This window comes from Macaca nemestrina, chromosome 1, assembly GCF_043159975.1.
Source record: "Macaca nemestrina isolate mMacNem1 chromosome 1, mMacNem.hap1, whole genome shotgun sequence".
Classification (NCBI taxonomy): Eukaryota; Metazoa; Chordata; class Mammalia; order Primates; family Cercopithecidae; genus Macaca; species Macaca nemestrina.
The window spans coordinates 13,279,377-13,292,540 of NC_092125.1; the positions used below are offsets into that span (position 1 = coordinate 13,279,377).

Sequence of the window (13,164 nt, forward strand, 5' to 3'; positions counted from 1 at the left end):
CTGGGCGCGGTGGCTTACACCTGTAATCCCAGCACTTTGGGAGGCCAAGGTGGGCAGACCACCTGAGGTCAGGAGTTCAAGACCAGCCTGACTGACACGGAGAAACCCCATCTCTACTAAAAGTACAAAATTAGCTGGGTGTGGTGGCGCCTGCCTGTAATCCCAGCTACTTGGGAGGCTGAGGCAGGAGAATCACTTGAACCGGGGAGGTGGAGGTTACAGTGAGCCAAGATTGTGCCATTGCACTCCAGCCTGGGCAACAAGGGCAAAACTCCATCTCAAAAAAAAAATTAACTGGGCTACTTGGGAGGCTGAGGCAGGAGGATTGCTTGAGCCCTGGAGTTTGAGGCTATAGTGAGCTATGATCGCACCACTGCACTCCAGCCTGGGCAAGAGAGCAAGATCTCATCTCTAAAAAGATAAAAATTAAAAAAAAAAAAATTTGAAAAGTAAATCACAATAATAATTTTTTAAAGATGGGCAAAAGACATCAAGGCCTGACCATATCTACAGTGGGGCAGGCAAAGGGAGAGCAGGTGGACCCAAGTCAGCCAGGATAAGTTTAGATTTTGTTCTATGTGCTACAGCTGGCTGAAGAAGAGTTTTAAGACAGAGATGGTGTGGTATGATGTATTAATCAGTGCAGTTCTTGCACTGCTGTAATGAAATACCTGATACTGGGTAATTTATAAAGAAAAGAGGTTTAATTGGCTCACAGTTCTGCAGGCTGTACAGGAAGCATGGCAGCATCAGTTTCTGGGGAAGCCTCAGGAAACTTATAATCATGGTGGAAGGCAAAGGGGAGTAATGAATCTCACAAGGTCAGAGCAGAAGGAGAAGAGAGAGAGGGGAGGTGCCGGACACTGTTAGACAACCAAATCTCATGAGAACTTACTCCCTACACAGTACCAAGGGGAGATTGTGCTAAACCATTCATAAGAACTCTGCCTCCATGATCCAGTCACCTCCCATCAGTCCCTACCTCCAACACTGAGGTTACAATTTGACATGAGATTTGGATGGGGACACAGATACAAACCATGTCATGTGATTTACATTCATATGGGGATACTCAGGCTGCTGGGAGGAGACAAGATTGAAAAGGAGTTTGGGAAGAAGGGAGAGCCATTGTGGGTGGGTAGGACTAGGATTAAGCTATTGAGCTTTTCTCTTTGGGAAAGATTATTATTTACCCCATTTTACAGCTGAAGAAACTGTCTTTTATTTATTCATTCAGAGTTGGGATGGAGCCCCAATTCTGTTCTATCTCTGAATTGGTTCTTAAAACCCAGCTGTCTTCTTTTTTTTAAGACAGTGTCTCACTCTGTTGCTCAGGCTGGAGTGCAGTGCAGAGGTGCAATCACAGCTCACTACAGCCTCAACCTCCTGGGCTCCAGTGATCCTCCCACTTCAGCCTCCCAAGTAGCTGGGACCACAGGTGTGTGTCACCATGTCTGGCTAATTGGTGTGTGTGTGTGTTTTGGTAGAGATAGGGTTTCATCATGTTGCCCAGACTGGTTTCAAACTCCTGGCCTCAAGTGATCTGCCCACTTCAGTCTCCCAAGGTGTTGGGATTACAGGCATGAGCCACCATTCCTGGCCTCTTCTGTAATTCTTGTGTTGGGTTGCACATAACTTCCAGACTGGCAAAGATGAAAAGAAATGATAATATCCATTTTTGGCAAGGATGTGGGGGAAAGGGAACTTCTCACCCACTGCAGGTGGGAATGTGAATTTGTTCTGTCTTTCCAGGGGAAACCCGATGACTGGAAGAGGTGCATCCTCCTAGAGCCACCACATCCAGTTTTAGGAACCCTAAAAATAAATAAATAAATAATAAATAAACTGTCTACTTAGCCAAGATGTTTGAAAAACTCTTGTGTGTCAGTATTTGTAAGAGTGAAATAGGATCTAGTGAGAAAATTGGGTTACCCAAAGATGCATGGTATGATCCCATTTTGTAAAACGTATGTTTATACCTATAGAAAAAATTCTGGAAGAATCTATGCCAAAATATTAAGAGGAGTTATTTCCAGATATTGGCATATCTGGAGATTTTGTTGTTGCTGTTTTTTAAATTAAATTAAATTAAATTAATTTATTTATTCATTTTTGAGATAGAATCTTGCTCTGTCACCCAGGCTGGAGTGCAGTGGCGTGATCTCGGCTCACTGCAAGCTCTGCCTCCCGGGTTTACACCATTCTCCTGCCTCAGCCTGCCAAGTAGCTGGGACTACAGGCGCCTGCCACCACACCCAGCTAATTTTTTTTTTTGTATTTTTAGTAGAGACGGGGTTTCACCTTGTTAGCCAGGATGGTCTTGATCTCCTGACCTTGTGATCTGCCCATCTTGGCCTACCAAAGTGCTGGGATTATAGATGTGAGCCACCGCGCCTGGCCTGTTGCTGTTTTTTTAAAAATCTGTCATGTCTAATGTTTCTAAATCAAAAGATGTTAACATTTTAAAATTAATAAATAATAATTGTACATATCCATGAGGTATATAGTGATGTTTTGATATTTATAATATATAATGATCAGATCACAGTATCAGTATATCCATCATTTCAAACACAAAAAAAGTTAACTTTTCACTGAAGTATAACATACGTACATAGAAAACAGCACACATCTTATGTTCACAATCTGATGAATGATCACAAACTGAACACACTCATGAACAAGATATTGATCAAGAAATAGAACATGACCAGACTCCTAGAAGCTCTCTTCATAAAATCAGATTGCATCTACTTTGCTGTGTCTGGCTTCTTTCATTCCAGATTATGTTTATGTACATTGAGTGCACATGGACACAAAGAAGGGAGCAATAAACACGGGGCCTACTTGCGTGTGGAGGATGGGATATGTATGAGGATGAAAAAACTACCTATTTAGTACATTGTTTATTACCTGAGTGATGAAATAATCTGTACACCAAACCTCCATGGCTCGCAATTTACCTATATAGCAAATCTGCACCTGAACCCCTGAACCTAGAATAAAAGTTAAAATATAAGCTGGCACGGTGGCTCACACTGTAGTCCCAGTACTTTGGGAGGCTGAGGTGGGCGGATCAGCTGAGGTCAGGAGTTCGAGACCAGCCTGACCAACATGGTGAAACCCCATCTCCACTAAAAATACTAAAATGAGCTGGGTGTGGTGGTGCATGCCTGTAGTCCCAGCTACTCTGGAGGCTGAGGTGGGAGAATCACTCGAACCTCGGAGGTGGAGGTTGCAGTGAGCCAAGATGGCGCCATTGCACTCCAGCCTGGGCAATAAGAGGGAAATTCCGCCTCAAAAAAAAAAAAAAAAAAAAAAAAAATTTTATGTGTGTGTGTGTATGTGTGTATGTATATATCTACATGTATATGTATATATAAATATAACTTTTAAAAAAGATTATGTTAGCCAGGTACAGTGGCTCACACCTGCAATTCTAGCACTTTGGAAGGCCAAGGTGGGCGGATCACCTGAGGTCGGGAGTTCCAGACCAGACTGACCAACATGAAGAAATCCCATCTCTACTAAAAATACAAAATTAGCCAGGTGTGGTAGCACATGCCTGTAATCCCAGCTCCTAGGGAGGCTGATGCAGGAGAATCACTTGAACCAGGGAGGCGGAGGTTACAGTGAGCCAAGATCGCACCATTGCACTCCAGCCTGGGCGACAAGAGCAAAGCTCCATCTCAAAAAAAAAAAAAAAAAAAAAAAAAAAAAAAAAAAAAAAAATTATGTTTATGTGATTGATTCTTTCATGTAGCTGTATTTAATTGTAGCAAGTTAATTGATTGATTAAAATCTTAGAATGGTCACACCTTGTCTTTTATAAATATGACACTGCAGAATCTGTGATATCATAAGCATTTTGTCACCTGATGAAGCACTTTCCATCGAGACTAGCTCTAGGCATTATCATTATCCTCATTTAATAGAAAAGGGGCCTGGGATTAAAGGGTAATTTGCCTTGCACAGGTGGCCAAGCCAGGACTGGCTCTTATCTAATCCATGCCCTTTCTGCCCCACCCCATTGGATTAAGAGCAAAGGTAGCAGTGGCTGAAATGAAAGGAATGTTTTGCTCACCATTAGACCCTTTAGACATTGAGACAAAGTTACCAGGGAAAGTTGTCTAAACTTCTTTCCTGAAAATCATTGTGAAAAATTGGGAAGGCAAATGTCCCATAAATATTCATCCAGCTTCAATATTAATTATCTCCAGAGAGAATTTCTTCTGCTAATACTATGATATCAACATTTCTCATTTAATACTATTAATCATAATGCCTTGATGAATACATTGCATATGTAGTATATGTTTACATATCATGTGGATTTTACATTTGCATATGCCCACTTTCCTCTCCAGCTTAATGAGTATCAATGATTGCAGCCTCTTAGCAACAAAGGAGTGTCACTTCTCCTTCACAGATGAGGAAATTCAGGCCCACTATCAAATAGATGGTTACAGCAGAACTGGAGCAAAATTCAGGTCTTCAGGCTTCCAGGCCACAACTCTTTGGAGCACACATGACTACATAGAATGAGAAACTTTGTTTCTACTTGGAAACATAAACAATGATAATCCTAATTGTTATTAAAACTGTGAAAGTTTTTTTTTCCCCAAGACAGTAGGGCTGCATGACCTAGTTTTATGTTATCATAAAATCATGATATTGTACCCTAAGATAATGATCCTTCTTTGAAACATGATTCAGGTGTCCCTATGAAGAAACTAATTTCATAATCCAGTACACTTCATAGGAATTTCAGAAGAAATTAGGCAAATTAGCAGAGAAAACGTGAACTTATCACCTCAAATATTGACTTAAGCGCTAACAGAAGTAACCTTACCTTATAGAGCTGTGGGACTTCAAAAGCAGAAGTGAGGTCACAGAAGAGCTTAGTCTAAACTCGTCCCCGCCTTCCCCATTCCTACTTCCGCTTCTGCGGAGATTCCTCTGTTTTCCGTAATTTTAGAAAAAAAAAAAAAAAAACCATGAAATAGTTCACATCCGGAGTCTTCCTACCTCTGAATGCAGAATTCACTGCGCTGAGAGCTTTTCCCCAGGACGTTGGGCTTTGCTCTCACCTGGTCACCTTTCAGGAATCCCAAAAATGGAGGGTCTGTTTTACCCTGCAAAAGAACAGTATGTGCAGGTCAAAGGACAACAGATAAGCCTATTTATTTTCCCAGAGACCTTGGCCAGGCCCTACTGTCTTCTCTTCGCTTGTCCTCAGGTTGCGGGTCAGCCTCAGGTCATGGGGCAGGTCGGGCTTGCACGGCCTTGATCAGGTCCCAGGGCTTCCCTCCCCACCCTCCCTGGTGGGCTTTCTAGGCTTCTTCTTTGACAGCCTCTGTGAACCTCTGTTCTCCCAGTTACCTCTATAAATAGACAATAGGGAAAAACAAATATTTCAATAAATAGTTGAATAAGGTCTCAGAGCCGTTGCCCTTCTAATGACTGTTAGACACTGGGAAATACCTCAAATTTCAGAGCTCTGGGCCATCCCCTGTCCTAGATCTGGGCCCCCTAGGCTAGGTTTGTGGTCTGGGTACACACCTTGAATGCTGAGTAAATACACAACTTTCTGGGCTTCCTGTGGGAACTCTTAGAACACGCTATATGGCATGAATATTTGCTCTCCTAGAGAAGATGGCTGAGCCCTGGGGCTCTTGTCTGCTGACCTAGACTGTAACAGAGCCTCACAGAGGTCTTTTTTTGTCCTCAAGCCCAGAGAACTTCAGAGCCAGCTGCCTTCATGTGGGTGAGTGGGTGGTGCACAGCTTAGGGAAGCTTGAGCGACAGGAGCTGCAGGGAAGGCGTGGCCTCCTTTATGGGGTCAACGGTGGGCCCAAGTCTGGGCTGGGTAGTTGGTGAGAGTGAAACTGGGTTGATTGGGAGAGGGACTCATGGCAGTGCCCCTGTCTGAAAGGGGGGCAAGGTCTCTCGGAACACCCATGATCCTGATCCCTCACTGAAACCCAAGCGCCTTGAGAAATCCTCTGCATTGCTCATGACTAACATTTAATATAGTAATAGTTGTGTTAGGCCCTTTGAATGATAAACACCACATTCTGGATGAGGATGATCTCTAGGAAGAGGCCATGGGAGAAACATATCAATGAAGTTTTATATCCATAACGTTGTCATTTTTAATACAAGTCTTATTTTGGGATAATTTATAGAAAAATTGCAAATGTAGTCCAAAGAGTTCCCATATACCCCTCCATCCAGTTCCCCCCAGTGTTGACATCTTATATAACCATGGTACAGAAATGAACATAACTCAGAAATTAACACTGGTACAGCTAAACATTAGCTTTTATTCTGATTTCACCAGTTTTTTTTTACAAATGCCCTTTTTCCTTTTCAGGATCCAATCCAGGACCCGACATTACACTTAGCACAGCCATATTGTTTTATGTTTGAAAAGTTTGAAAAAATGATGGCAAAATATTAAGATATGATGAAACTTTCTGGTAAAAACAGAAACTTCATCATATTGCTTTCCGGCCATTATTGGAGAGAACTTATAGTGCTTATGAGGGAGGCTCTGGAGATAAGACAAGCAATCCAGCTTCAGCTTCTGGCTCAAGCACTCTAGCTGTGTGCTTAATCTCTCTGAGCCTAAATTTCCTCAACTCAAAAATAGGGAAGATAACAGCATGTACCACTTAGGCTTACTCTGAGGTTTACATGGATTAAGTCACACAAGGCAACTAGAATAGCGCTCAAGAAATGTTAGCTATTATTATTAATTGCATATGTAATTCACAATACAATTTTCCTAAAAATAGCTCCTTTGAGAGTCTCTGGAGTTCATTTTAATAGAAACCACAATCTTCATTGTATATCTATTCCCCATTATAAAACTTGTTACATTATATTGTAACTATGTATTTCTGTATCTATCTTTAACAGTATGGTAACAATTTGTTTCTGTATCTGTTTTTAATACTATTGTAACTATTTGTTTCTATATCTAACAATATGGTAACTATTTGTTTCTGTATCTGTCTTTAACAGTATTGTAACTATTTGTTTCTATATCTGTCTTTAACAATGAACTCCACTTTGCACAGCCAGGCATATACAGGAGGAAAGTGTGTTTAGTATGAAGGAAGAAAGAAAACATGGAAAGTGGGTAGGTATCTCCTCCAGATGCTCTAATGGGGGACTCGGGGCCAGAGTGGGGCACAGCATTTGTGCAGATCAAGGGAGCTGCATGTTTCAGGGCAAAGATTTAGCAGGGATGAGAAGATGAAATAACATTGTAGAGAGAGCTACAAGCACTGAGCAGAGGGGCAGGGGGTAAGTGGGTCTAGATGCAAATAAAACGCTTTCTGTCCTTAAGAGCATGCACCGTACAGGAGCCTGGAAGAACTTTTCATCCCCAGGGCTGAACTGAACATTCCACTGAATTCAACTGGGACAATGGCTGCAGTCAGCTTTCATCCTTGATGCTGAGTACCGAGCAACCCCTCCTACACTTCACCTTTTCTTTCTTTCTTTATTTATTGCTTGATTGAGATGGAGTCTCATTCTGTCGCTCAGGCTTGAGTGCAGTGTCCTGATCTCGGCTCACTGCAACCTCCATCTCCTGGGTTCAAGTGATTCTCCTGCCTCAGCCTCCCGAGTAGCTGGGATTACAGGCATACACCACCACACCTGGCTAATTTTTGTATTTTTAGTAGAGGCAGGGTTTCATCATGCTGGCCAGGCTGATCTCAAACTCCTGACCTCAGGTGATTCTCCCACCTCGGCCTCCCAAAGTGCTGGGATCACAGGCCTGAGCCACCAGGTCCAATCTTTTATTTTGAAACAAGGTCTCACTCTGTTGCCCAGGATGGAGTGCAGCGGTGTGCCATCACGGCTCACTGTAGCTTCGACCTCCCCAGGCTCAGGTGATCCTCCCACCTCAGCCTTCCAAGTAGCTGGAACTGCAGGTATGGGCTACCATGCCAGGCTAATTTTTGTATTTTTTTGTAAAGACAGGTTTCACCAAGTTGCTCAGGCTGGTGTCGAACTCCTGGGCTCAAGCATTCTGCCTGCCTCGGCCTTTCAAAGTGCTGGGATTACAGGTATGAGCCACTGGAGGGGAACCACCCCATTTTTTTTTTTTTTTTAACAATGTAACTTTTCTTGTTTGTTTTTTGCTGTTTTTTTTTGTTTTGTTGTTGTTTGTTTGTTTGTTTTCTGTTCTGAGCTGGAATTTTGCCCTTTCACTCAGGCTGGAGTGCAATCGTGCAGTCTTGGCTCACTGCAACCTCTGCCTCCTGGGATCAAGTGATTCTCCCATCTCAGCCTCCCAAGTAACTGGGATTACAGGTGCCCACCACCATGCCCAGCTAATGGTTGTATTTTTAGTAGAGATGGGGTTTCATGATGTTGGCCAGGCTGGTCTCGAACTCCTGACCTTAGGTGATCCACGCGCCTTGGCCTCCCAAAGTGTTGGGATTACAGGTGTGAGCCACCGCTCCCAGCCTTTTGTTGTTGTTGTTTTGTGAGATGGAGTCTCACTCTGCTGCCCAGGCTGGAGTGCAATGGTGCAATCTCAGCTCACTGCAACCTCTGCCTCCTGGGTAAAAACAATTCTCCTGTCTTAGCCTCCCAAACAGCTGGGATTACAGGCACATACCACCATGCCCCGCTAATTTTTGTATTTTTAATAGAGACGAGGTTTTACCATGTTGGTCAGGCTGGTCTCGAACTCCTGACCTCAGGTGATTCATCTGCCTTGGCCTCCCAAAGTGCTGGGATTATAGGCGTAAGCCGCCAAGCCTGGCCACAATGTAACCATTTTTAAGTGTACAGTTCAGTGTCATTAAGTACATTCACATTCTTGTGGCAACCTCACCACTGTCCATCTCCAGACTTTTCATCTTCCCAAACTTTGTACCCACTAAACAACTCCCCATCCCCCTCTCCCAGCAGCCCCTGTCAACCACCATTCTACTTTCTGTCTCTATTAATTTGACTACTCCAGGTACCTCATATAGTATAATCATACAATATTCATCCTTTTGTGACAGGCATGTTTTATCATAACGTCCTCAGTGTTTATTCATGTTGCAGCATGTCTCAGAATCTCTTCCCTTTTTCAGGTTGGATAATATTCTATGATATGGATACATCACATTTTGTTGTCAATTAATCCATTGAGGGACACTGGGGTTTCTTCCACCTTTTGATTACTGTGAATAATGCTGCTTTAGACATTACTGTACAAGTATCTATTTGAGATTCTACTTTCAATTCTTTTGAGTACATACCCAGAAGTAGAATTACTGGATCATATGATAATTCTATGTTTAACTTTCTAAGGAATGGCCTTTTTATAGCAAGAAAGGGTTCTGCGGTGTGGGGGGTGGTGAGGAGGAGGGATGGTAGTTCTGAGAATCGAGATTACTTCAACATTCGTAAGAACCTCAAGGATGGTAGGTTGGAGGGATCTGAAAGTTAATGCAGCACAGCTGCCTTCTAACACGTACAGACTCGCTTCTATGAGGTGTTCCTTCTAGGGCTGAAATGCTCTGAGGTCTCCCTCTGCTGCCTTTACCTCTCATGGCCACAGAGATAACGTGAATCTGTCTGCTTTGTGACAGCCCTCAGGCCTCGGAAGACAGCTTTCTTGTCTCCCTGTCTTTTGTCTTCTAGAGAAAGCTTTGTGCTTTACTTTTTTTTATTTTTATTTTTGGTAGAGATGAGGTCTTGCTATGTTGCTCAGGCTGGTCTCAAACTCAAGGCCTCAAGTGATTCTCATGCTTCAGCTTCCCAAAGTGCTGAGATTACTGGCATGAGCCACCATGGCCAGCCTGCTGGTTTTTAACTGTTCCTCCTATGACTCAGTTTTATCCTTATCCTAGGTACTCTCTGAATGAGTTAATTTCTGTACAATACTTATAAGAGTGGTAGTCTCAGCGGAATGAAATACCCCTGGCAAAGTCCAAGCAGCATGGCCTAGAGAGAGTTTATCACTTCCCTTATTCTAAATCAGGGCACCAAATGACTGCTTGGGCAGGGCAGGGCAGGGAACAGACAGGTACAAGTCAGGCCTCTGTGAGACAGCTGGGATTGGTAAAACCCAGGGTTAAATGGGAAGCATGCTGGCTTGCAAAGGTATTTACCTGGACAACAACAGCAGCCCCAACCAAAGACAGGATTTATGCCAAGGACAAACCATCCAGCCTGTTGTCTCCTTTATTTTTTGATAGGTAGGTAAAAGACGGATGAAGGACTCCAACCATCACAGTGTGGCCTCATACTGAGCTTGCTTTCAACTAAAACCCTGAACACCTTTTCCCACAAATGCTGCAAAATACCTCCCACCTATTCTTTACTCAAACCATTGATGTTTTTGATTCAATGGCAGAGCCCGACATGGCAGTGACCTCTACTAAATGCCATGTTAGAATGATCTCATCTCTTTAACCCTTCAAGATGTGTCTAGTCTTATTCTGCCATCCTGTGTATTTAGTCCATCTCCCAACTTTATGTCTTAGCTTGTCAACGATGAAGGAATGCTTAGCAATGATGAAGGAATTTTAGGAGCTTAATTGACTTTTTCAGTCCTCTCCATAAAGTAGTGCGGTATGTACCACCTCAGCTGGACAGTTGCTCTTATATCTTTCATATTCAGCTGATCTCTGAACTCTCCCAAACAGCCAGGCATAGAATGAAGCCTTGTGAAGGATCACAACTTGAAATCTGTCTTACACTTCACAACTTCCCGTAACTTCGGACATATTTTTAATATGCCATTCTCTCTCTCTTCTCTAATAAGAATGGCAGACAACCTGTGAGTAGGCTGTAATATTTAATGAGTTACTATGTTTTTCTGTGGGTATTTTTAAAGGAATACAGTAACTCTTTAGGAGACAAATGCTTTTTTCCTCCTTGCATTGAATGCCAAGTAAAATTTGGGTAAATTTATAAATATTTCTTTTTTTTTTTTTTTTTTTGAGATGGAGTTTCACTCTTGTTGCCCAGGCTGGGGTGCAATGGCATGATCTCTGCTCACCACAACCTCTGCTTCTCAGGTTCAAGCAATTCTCCTGCCTCAGCCTCCAGAGTAGCTGGAATTACAGGCATGCGCCACTGCACCCAGCTAATTTTGTATTGTTAGTAGAGACGGGGGTGTCTCCATGTTGGTCAGGCTGGTCTCGAACTCCCAATCTCAGGTGATCTGCCTGCCTGGGCCTCCCAAATGCTGGAATTACAGGCATGAGCCACCGTGCCTGGCCTATAAATGTTTCTTTATCAAATAAACATGGTGGTGGCAGTCAGACCTATATTATCCATCTTGTTTTTCTTTTTACCTTGATTACCAGTAATCTAGGCCAAATTCAGAGCCCAGATAATCAGCTCATTGCAGGCAATTGGTTATATTCACCCCATTTACAGAGCCCCTACTGTATTTTTAATCTTAAATTACCCTAGTTTTGGAATCGGTATCAACTTTCTCAAGCCAGTTAGTATTACTCTGCACATCAGAAGAATGTGTAAGTAAACGGTAGCCACCCAGAAAGGATTTCTGTCTTCCAAATTAATCATTTGCATCCTGTTCATTAACAAGGGACTCTAAGTTCATAATAAGGCCAAGATGTATTTTTTTCCAAAACATCTTCAAGAGGAAAACTTTAATTCAGTACATCGAGTGATGATAGGTGATCTAACATTAGTAGAATTAAACGAGGCAGGAAGTGCTATGAGAAATGCAAGTAACACTTAGAGAGGCAAAGCCTTCACAGCTCTTCAAAATGCTTCAGGGGCTTTTTAATAATATGTGTTACAGCATGAAACACAGCTAACTGACATTTCACAGGAAAGAAGGCCTTTTTCTCCTACAGGTATACATTCCCAGTGACTTTATTATCCACAGCATTCAGCCAGTTTTCATGTTGGATAGATAAAGAACTTTCTCTCAGTACCTTTGACCCTTAACATCTCTGCTGGGTGTGAGTTAAACTCAGCTGATATGAGAACAGTAAATACAGTCAAACCCACATTCATTACACTGAGTGCAGCTGGGGGAATACATCAACACGGCCTGAACAGTGATAAAAAGGGACTGCAATAATGATGTATTGAAGAAAAGTTTATCAAGAACCTAATACCTACATGGTACATAATATGCTAGAACACATTTATAAATATTTGTTGAGGAACTAATTGTAAAGACTATGCCACGTGCTTTAGGGTTCAGCCATAACCTATTATAAGTAATACCTATTATAAGTGGGTGCTTGTAAGAGATATTACCATATTACCTAAGCACTCACTTTAATACTCATTGTTCTAGGCTCCACCTGATGTTAGGATATGAATCTTTTCAGCTATACGCTGCGTCCAGAAGATCACATGATTAGCATCAATTTCTAAGCACAGTAATAAACTTGATAGTTCTGAGTGAATACATACACTACAGAATAGTCATTCAACAAATATTTACTGCCTGCCCACTATGTAGTCTGTATATACATATACATAACACACGTGCAAAGAGCAGTCTAGTCAGTAGTTTAGGAGGATGGAATTGGATGTTAAAGAGGCCTGGGTTCAAGCACCAGTGCCACCATTTAAAAGCAGTGAGACATTGAACAAGTCTTAGATCTCTTTTCAGTAAAATGGGAATAAAAGTACCTATCTGGAAGAATTGTTGTGAGGATTAAACATAATAACACTGATGAAATACTAGCCCAGGACCTGGCATAATTGCTAATTTGAAAAGAGCAACTTGGCAAAGTGCTAGTTGGGAGGCCAAGGCGGGAAGATTGCTTGAGCCTGGGCGTTCAAGACCAGCCTGGGCAAAATAGCAAGACCCTGCCTCTAAAAAATAAAAATAATTAGCTAGGCACGGTGGTGTTTGCCTGTAGTCCCAGCTACTCGGGAGGCTGAGGCAGGAGGATCACTTGAGCCCAGGTGTTTGAGGCTGCAGTGAGCTAAGGTCACACAACTGTGCTCTGGCCTGGGCTTCAGAGCAAGACCCTGTCTCAAATGAAAAAAAAAAAAAAATGGTGACATTGTTTATATATATGTACAAAAGTTTCTAAATAAAAATATTAATTCAGAAACCCATAACAGGCATGGTATTAAAAAGATGACAGTAGGCCAGGCACGGGGGCTCATGCCTGTAATCCCAGCACTTTGGGAGGCCGAGGT

At 42.4% G+C, this 13,164-nt stretch overlaps 1 long non-coding RNA gene across 1 annotated transcript; it reads right to left on the reverse strand.

The window, feature by feature from the left end:
* Positions 1-277: 277 nt before the first annotated feature.
* On the reverse strand, positions 278-5,231 carry LOC105474611 (uncharacterized). The gene is made up of 3 exons (XR_982858.3): positions 5,091-5,231; positions 4,853-4,959; positions 278-1,815 (listed from the first exon to the last, which is right to left on the reverse strand). It is a non-coding gene; the product is annotated as an uncharacterized lncRNA (long non-coding RNA).
* Between the last annotated feature and the right edge of the window lie 7,933 nt (positions 5,232-13,164).